A 9,257-nucleotide genomic window follows, 5' to 3' on the forward strand; every position below is an offset into this window, starting at 1 on the left:
AGGGATGACAGTTCTAGGTCAGTTCTGTTTAACATTCTGCTGCAGATATGGCCAGGTTAAGCAGGAAAATGTTCTAAACCTAGATCTGAATTCCTGTGGCTCTTGGACCATGATTCTATCTCTATTTGGTTAAACGATGGCATATGCAGGATATGAGGTCTAGCTCTTGGAAGGTGTGGAAAATACATGTCTCATTGCGCCAATTCGTTTTCTCTACCAAATCCTGCCAATGTTGAAATGTCATTTGAGCTCAAAATTCTCCCAGAGATGTGCTTAGAGACCCATTGCTGTGTGGATGAATGGTAGAATAGGAAGTAAATTCTTGTAATATGTGGTCTCGATATGGTTCAATGTCAGTAAGACAAATTAAATGAAATTAATTTAAAATTAATTGAAATGATCATGGACCAAGATTACTGTGTGGTCACTCCCAAAAGTGATTTCAAACAGAATTCTTATTGTTCAGTTAAAAACAACTTGCAATCAACCAGCCTAACAATGCCCCAGATCATTTCAGCCTCCTTGAGATCCCTTTACCTTGGTCATGCTTTCATCACATCTGCCTGATACTCTGCTATCCCCTATTTCAGTGACACTAAATATTGCTGGATCCTAGAAGAGCATTAAGATATTTGATAAGACAATCTAACTTCACCATCCAGATGCTGAAAAAATATTTACATTTGATGTGTTTTTTCAATCCTATTAGCCAAAGTAATATATTGTACAATAAAATATATTGTTATATTACAGTACTCTTATTGTGAAGAAACAATGAGCACACAGAAACATAATTCATATTATATCATCTGTCAGTAAAGGAGGTCTCTTCAACAAACACAAACTCGATTTAGATAAAATAAGTTAATAGGTGTTAGAGGGTTAACTTCTCTTGCGACAAAAAGTCATCACATCACATATTAAAGGCCAGTATTAACAAGGAAAGAGATTCAAGAGAGCATAAGGGATGATTATCTTTTGAGACATTCCTGCATACAGCATTAAAAATATAATTTGGTCTCGCAGCTGTCCCCTAACATCACTCCTCATATTAGTATCTATGGTGGAACAAGTCAAACTTTGAAGTATCAAAATGAGCTAGTGCTGCTGGGTATTTCCTAAAAAACGTGACAACTCTTATACTTAAAATAAATACATAAATAAATAAATAAGCATTGAAGAGTGATCAGTGAAAATGTCTCTTAAGCCCATTATTTTTAGCTGAGCGCTGTTATGACTGTTTCCATGGTTAAACCATGAATATGTTTTCTGCACAAGCACGGTCAGCTAGTGGCCTTAATTAGCTTTCAAATGGAGAATGCTGTGGTTTACCACTTATTAAATATCCACCACACCAAGTTACAATTTTACCCTTCCACACCTCACTTAGTTGAGACACCTTAAGGAACCCACAATGCTGAATAACTGGTGATTTAAAAATATGTACCATGTGTGATGATCGGACTGAACACACAGGCTGTGAGGGGAGTTCACTAAAACCTGGCCAGATTTCATTTCCAGATGGAATGATACAATTTGTAAATTGAGGCAACAAGATAAGTCACCCAGAAAGAAAGAGATGAAGTGTATGCTCTAGCTAACAGCTAACACACTGTCCTTATTCATAGGAATTCAACATATATTTATTAAGTGCTTGCATTGCATTCTGAATACTAAGTCTTCATCTAGAGTCCTCATGTCTAGGAATTCGCAGGAGGTGATTAAGTGGAATACAGGATCTGGTGAAGAAGAAGAGGACTGTCCCAGCATTCAAGATCTTTAAACAGTATGCCCCCTAGAGAAGGAAGAAAGTATAAAATTACTCATCAAGCTAATCTACTCTTAATACAACATACAAGTAGAGTAACCTAACCAAGCTCATTTCACCAAGCATTTTATTCATGAGGGAGATGATGCAGTTTGAGATTCAATTGAGACAGAATTAGTTTTTCTGATTAGCTAGGTTGAGTGGTTAAGGTATGGTAATAATGATATCATTTCTTCTCTCCCCTTTCTCATACAACATTCAGAGACACATTCTCTCTCTCTCTTTCTCTCTCTCTCTCTCTCACACACACACACACACACACACACACACACACACCCTCACATATCTGTTTGGATGTGGTTTGCGAATCTTCAAATGGTGGTGTCTGCGTATCAACTTGTATACTCCCAGGGGCAAAAAAAAAAAAAAAAAAAAAAAGTGAATTCACCTCTTGTTGCAATTCCACTGTGTACAAAATGGTCTTGAAATCTGAAGGAAGAAAAAAAATCCTCCTACAAAGAGAACATGTGAAAAGGCCAAGGGAGAGCATAACTGAAAAAAATATATAAAAATGCAAATTTTCCTAAACTTCAGCTTTGGATGGACTGAAGCATAAGTGAGAACTTCAACAAAGCAATAGAAAAAGATGACAGCTCAGAGTTTCAGAAATTTAAGACAGCAGCAGGATTAGACACTTTGGGTTGTCTTCGCACACATTTCTTATGGGAGTTAATTCCATTTGACATGCAAGACCAAAGCAAGATTACAGAGGCATAGCCCCATGGCGAGGTGTATGCTGTAGCTAAAAGCTGGGATTTGAATAATTGTGCAGGCTTACTCCAAGAATCAAGCGAGAACAGAATGAATGGATTATTACAAGGAACTTTGTACATTTTTAACTGCTGGACTTAATAAAATACCCTCTATGTGAGAATAGTGTTATGGTCGTCTGCACTTACTCTAGCTGAAGTTTGTGGTAGGATCTATCAAAAATGAGAAAAAACAGAAGCTGTTTTTTAAAAAAGAAAGAAAGGAAAAAAGAAATTTGAAATGAATGACTGGGCTGGGTCATGCCCGTATGATTTATAGAGGAACAAAAAAATTTGGAGAACTTGAGATCAACATATTCGAGCCCCCCCAAAGTTACAGGGAATTCATTTCCTGTGCAAAGAAGTCTGAGGAAAGTAGAGAATAGAGTTCAGGGAAAGTGGGCCACAAAAAGGTGGATTTTCATTTCACGATTTCAGCTCGTTAAGGAGGTCATTTGTTACTGGAAAAAGTTACTAACCCACACATCATTTTATATATATGTATAAATGTGACCTCTTTCCTTGGAAGCCATGGAAGCACTTGTCTGTAAAAGGCAGAAAGAGTAACAGTTCCAAAGACTTCTTGCTGCTTAATTAACTTTCCAGTGAGAATTATTAAAATTCTTTATGTAATTCTTATTTAGTGCTCATTAAAGTGAAAGATACAAATGCTGGACAATGCAGGGTTCAGAGAATTTTAAGAAAGAAAAGTTAGTTTTGCAATAGCTGAGAATTATGAAAAGCTGTCATTAACTGTAGCCAAGTAGACCTTTCATTTTAAAAGTCACTGATTCAGATCTGAAATGATTAGACTTTATTTTCTCCCTTAATCTCATCTTCATGTCCTCCTTTCCTGAAAGCTCATTTCTCCTCAATTCCTCCTCAGCCCTAACCAGCCTAGTGGGGAGGAAAGTCCACCCAGAAGAGGAGGAAACTGCTCTGGGCCATGGCACTGGGGCAGTGCGCCCTCTGCTGGGAAGTCAGCCTGCAGTCCAACTTGGGAAAATCCCCCCCAAAGAGCATGCCCCTAGGAAAGCAAAAGAGATGTGCATTTCCAATAGTGAAAATCCCTCATACAAGTGGCGTATCTTTCTCTGATAAGTGGAGATTAGAGGAGGGACCTGGGAGGGTGCATGCGAAGGCTTCATTAAACCAGAACTCAAATGCAGCTCTCCTCACAAAACATGTCTGACAACCCAGCCTGCCATGTAAAATAGCATCAGGAATGATGAACACATTACAAATTTGTAGACCCTAAAATTAAACTCCACCTCATTTATTTCATATTTCAGCAGGGCAGAGGATGCCTAACAGTAAAGGCACAGACCTTTCTTGATAAGCCCCATGGTTTCCTTCTTGGAGAAGGGATTGTGCTCTGTACAGATGCATTCAGTCTTCTTGAAGCCCAAACTCTGCTTGGTGGAGCCAGGAAAGAGGAGGCATGTTTCAGTGTTCTGCAGAAGAAAGTCAAGAATCCTAGCCCTGAGACAAAACCAGGTGAATGTATTACCACAGGAAGACAAAGAGCTAGTCTTTCCCCCCTTACCTCTGTACATCATTTAGATCTTTGCTGGTAAAAATGTGGTTCACACATCAGCCATTTCAGCATCACCTGGGAGCTTGTTAGAAAACCAGGAGCCCAGAAACCACCCTAGACCAACTGCATCATAATCTACGTTTTAACAAGATTCCAGTAATTCACTTGAGACGCACCAGTGTAGACACTAAAGAGCTAAAGCACAAACAAAACTAGAGTATGGAGCTTTACAAGCAGAAGGGGACCTAGCCACCACCTGCCTCCTTTGATAGAGAAACCAAGGCCCTGAGGGGAACACAACTACTCACGTATCTAAGAACATTTTATGCAGGCCTCAATCTGGTTTGGTGTATAAGCTGGAACAGGGATATCACAGATTTTTGTAGTTGTCCTCATCACATACTACAAAACCAACAGAATGTGGCATCAGCATTACAAGTGACATAGGGCATAATTTCCCTGGGGGAGGAACCCTGTCTTCTAATCCGTTCTGTTCTACTGAAGTGACTTGTCTACATTCTGCAGGAATTGACATAGAAATGAGATTCTGATATTCCTTCTATCCACATAATGATTGATGAAACACATGGGAAAAATAAATTGAATTATATTATAATCTCCCAGGGAAACATAATTAAGTTGTGAAGCATTTCCATGAAATCCTAAAAGCCTTATATCATCTAGGCAGTTACTTCTACTACATGATCAATAATTATATTAATTATAGATAATTATTTTGATAGGATGGTGTGACTTTGGGGCTCCACTTATTCTTGATCTGATGCATTGATCCAACGGTGAAGACTTGGTTGGAGCCAGAGCTGAACATAAATAACTCTTTTGAGATCCCAAAAACCTTTATGATACTTATGTTAACTTGTACCAATTTGCAATTCCTGGCCACCAATTTGATGTGTATTCACATAATCTAAAGGGTCATACTTGTGCAAGACTACCAGAATAGTAATTCTACTCTTAAATCTATAAGAAACAGAAGCAAGCTACTCCAGCAAGTAATAGATAATATATAATACATAAAATCCAATATTCCTTGAACTTCCAAAATTCCAAGACATCCAATACATTCTTTGTGTGTACACAGGACTGCCCAGCACATCCATGGCAACTCTAAGGCAGTGAGCTAAAAGAATCAGACCCAAAGTTAACAGTGCTCAGAAAGTTAGGGTGACCATGGTTCCTTATATATTTAATATCTTTCTTTGTAAACACTTAATTATGAAGGTTATCCCTGGAATACATTTCTCATAGTAGACATTTTAAGCACAGGTAAAAACTGAGACTTCTACCTGACCCTCTTTCAACACTTTCCAGAGAGAGCCTCAGTGGGGGTATATGCCTTCTCATCTGAATAAAAGTATCAATAAGAATCAACAGAAAATACAGAGAGGTTTAAAATAAAAGTAATAACTCAAGGGATCATACAGCAAACACACCAGATTTTTTTAAGGTGACAACCATTATATGTTAACTTTCCTGAATTCTCCACATAATTCAAGATAACTTGGGTTTTTTAAACATAAAGGGATAATATAGTTTAAAAAAACAAAGGGTGACAGAAATAAAAACACTTTTAAGTACACATTATTTCATCGACATTTCCTTAAAATATTTGTAAAACATCTTGCTCACACGATGGTTACTATACGAGACATTGTAGATTTTTCCCTCAATGAGGCAGAGAAATTCAACATTTAAAAGTCAAGACTTAGAAGCCAAGGCCACCTGCCACTTACCACTTATATGGCTTGGACAATTTACTGAACCTTGCTCTGTGCCTCAGTTTCTGCATCTGTAAAATAGAGAAAAATAATGTATGCCTAATGAAGTTATTATAAGGATTTAGTAAATTAATAAGCATGAGGCAATTAGAACATGCATGAGAAGTACTAAGCACTCAATATTATCTTTATTGCCCTTATAATATATGTAGGTTGGCTTATTTATGGTCATATTACAATTTATTCAAGAATAGTCTTCTTTAAAGTCACCATCCAGAGGATCTGAAAGCCAAGTTTTAGTCTCCAACTTTGAGATATGCTTTCTTAAAAGCATATTTAAAAAAGAAAAAGCATTCAGAGGACTTGAAAACGTAAGCTTACTCATGTTATACTTTGACAACACACACACAAGCACAGAATAGTAACACCTCACAGCCCATTGCCAGAAGTTCCCACACAGGGGATTTGCCATAAAGAAAGCTAAATGTGACCCAATATTCTAGTGAGAGATCTCACCACTCAGAGCAGAATAACCTGAGAACAAAATAATGCAGAAAGCAGCCTGAGGTGCCTTTGTCTTTCCTCAGGTAAAATCAATTCCGTTATTATCCACAGTTGGGTACAGAATGGCAGATGAGCAGCATGGCTTCAGCCAGCGATACCTCTCAGAGAGTGGACTGCATGAGTAATATTTCACACCCTCAGCGTTGTCAAGAGAGAAAGGGGGAGATCCATCTTAGGTAGGGAAATTCATTCTAAGGAACTGTTAAGACATTAGAGAAGAAAAAAGGGAAGAGAAATCAGGCCAAATTCATGCAGAAACACGGATCCCAGCCTGCCCTTATCCTCAGACAGAGAGGTCAAGGTGATGGGTGATATTGCCAGGCCTGCTATCTTTCTCTCTACTCTTTTGTAGGGGGATGGTTTAGCCATATTTCCTATGTGTGGGAAGGAAATGAACCATGCATATGATGCTGCACAGCAAAGTGAAACAGAAAAAGCTTCCCAAAGAAAGTAGGCAGACATGAATGTAGCATTGTGTAACCCAAGAAATAGACCAACAATGATTGAAAGCAAGAAAATGACTTGGTCTTTCTTAAAACTGCAACAATTAGGCAATAGAGCTAACTAATAGGATCTGAGAAGATGTAAATAAGCTTTCTTTTTTTTATTAACAAAAGAAATGAGGAGGCAAATTTCAGCCCAGATGAAAGAAGGTAAATGATTCCTCCCCAAAGGCAGAGCCAAGATTTCTCAAATGAGTTTCCTCCTATAAGAGGCAGAAGTAAAATATATGAATCCAGATGACACAATGTGCTGTGACCTAAATGTAGGCAGTGATGGTATCCTATTCTACAGACCAAGCTCTGGGTAATTGAATGCAAGACAAAGCAAAAATGTAGAAAAGGCCACTCCAAAACAGAAGCATAAAAATGCAGTGTGTGTAACAGTACTGAGAAGGGTACAGCTTTGTAGAACTGATTAATAAGGAGAGCAGTGAACAGAACAGAGTGGATTTGCAGAGATTAGGATGTAGCAAGCTTTGTCCAGAAGATTGTATAAAGTTCTTATTGGCCTTGAATCTGAAAAAAGATTAAAAAAAAAAAAAAGAAGAAAAAAGAAAGAAAGAAAGGCCAGGCTCGGTGGCTCACACTTATAATCCCAGCACTTTGGGAGGCCGAGAGGTAGATCATGATGTTAAGAGATTCAGACCATTCTGGCCAATATGGTGAAACCCCGTCTCTACTAAAAAGACAAAAATTAACTGGGCATGGTGGCATGTGCCTATAGTACCAACTACTTAGGAGGCTGAGGCAGGAGAATCGCCTGGGAGGCAAAGGTTGCAGTGAGCCAAGATCACGCCACTGCACTCCAGCCTGGCGACAGAGCAAGACTCCACCTCAAAGAAAAAGAAAAAGAAAAAACTTACCTTCCATCAGGAAAGACCCGCTGTAAGCTTTTGGTATAACTTAGTCAAAAAACTTACCTTTTTCCATGTGCTATTTATAAAATAAAATTTACAATAATTGTAAATATTTGTAAAATTATAAATGATGTGCCATCAAATTTACTGTAATGTGGAAATCATTCTTTCTGACATCTCTCCTGGAAGACAGTAGGGGAAACATGGTACTGTATTTTTAATGTTAGAACGTATCAGAGACCAAACTTTAATTGTTGTTTTTCATCCACAGCATCTGAGCTCTGAGAAAACGCAGAGCTTCATAAGGCCTAAAGGTCAGGTACCAAGGTGAACGAGAATAAGAGTCAGAAATATGAGATTGCCAGATGAGTGTCAAGAACTTGGGCATTTGTATTTCAAACTCCAAGAACTCCACAGCAGAGCTTGCTCTACTGTGAAGGGCAATATCACTTACTCCAGGTTCCAGACAACAGATCATTTCTTTAAGGAATAAAGAAATAAAAGGAGGCTGGACACAGTGGCTCACATCTGTAATGCTACCACTTTGGGAGCCCTAGGCAGGTGGATCACTTGAGGTCAGGAGTTCGAGAAAAGCCTGGCCAACATGGTGAAACCCCATCTCTGCTAAAAATATAAAAATTAGCCAGGTGTGGTGGCGCACGTCTATAATCCCAGCTACTCGGGAGGCTGAGGCCCAACAATTGCTTGAGTCCGGGAGGCGGAGGTTGCAGTGAGCTGAGATTGCACCACTGCATTCTAGCCTGGGCAAAAGAGTGAGACTCTGTCTCAAAAAAGAAACAAAACTAAAAAGAAAGAAAGAAAGAAAAAAAAAGGCCAGGCTACAAATGCTCAGGAATCCAAAACCAAAAATAATGTTTATAAAACACAGATGTACAGACAACAAATGATAATTGCCATGACTTTAGGACCAGAAAGCACCTTTGCTGCATGGGCTTCTCTCCAATTATCATAAGACTTGGGACCGTCATTAAAGAGGCAATTAAATGTGTAGCCCTTCAAGGCCATAAGAGCTGCTCAGCCAACAACAGCCAGTGGCCCCCTTCTTTGCTTTAATCGGAGAGTTCTGAAGAGCTTCTGTTATCAGTGCTGTAATTTGTTATGTGGGGAGTTTGGAGATCTTGATGTCAGGGAAGGTGTTTGTGTCTCTAGGTGGGCAAGACAGAAAAATAAATAAAGAGAAAAGTAGGTATTTTAGGAATGCAAATGCAACCAAAAATCAGGAAAACTTGGCCAACAACAGTTCTCAAATCTTTCACTTATTGCAAGAGGGAGAAGGGAAGACTTCCAAGTGTTAGACAATCCTAAATCAGGAAAAAGTAAAAGGCGTATTTCCGTGGCTGTGGAAGAAAGTGTTACGTACCTCAGGGAGCCTCAGCCCTGTCTGCTTCTTTCTTTCATTTTGACTTCCTTGGTGAGTTTTCCCTGTGGTTTTAAGGAAATTAAAAAAAAAAAAAAAAAA

At 38.7% G+C, this 9,257-nt stretch overlaps 1 long non-coding RNA gene across 2 annotated transcripts in view; it reads right to left on the reverse strand.

The window, feature by feature from the left end:
- Positions 1 to 1,659: 1,659 nt before the first annotated feature.
- The window catches only part of LOC108513358 (uncharacterized), an 11,409-nt gene continuing 3,811 nt past the window's right edge, over positions 1,660 to 9,257 (reverse strand). Inside the window, exons 2-6 of one of the 2 annotated variants that reach the window (XR_001880871.1) lie at positions 9,159 to 9,220; positions 5,869 to 5,924; positions 4,423 to 4,516; positions 3,905 to 4,031; positions 1,660 to 1,795 (exon numbers count right to left, since the gene is read on the reverse strand). This is a non-coding gene — a long non-coding RNA (uncharacterized LOC108513358). Of the gene's footprint in view, positions 1,796 to 3,904; positions 4,060 to 4,422; positions 4,517 to 5,868; positions 5,925 to 9,158; positions 9,221 to 9,257 lie in introns of both variants that reach the window. The other variant, XR_001880870.1, reaches the window with a different exon arrangement.

This window comes from Rhinopithecus bieti, unplaced genomic scaffold, assembly GCF_001698545.2.
Source record: "Rhinopithecus bieti isolate Rb0 unplaced genomic scaffold, ASM169854v2 scaffold_30775, whole genome shotgun sequence".
Taxonomy (NCBI): Eukaryota; Metazoa; Chordata; class Mammalia; order Primates; family Cercopithecidae; genus Rhinopithecus; species Rhinopithecus bieti.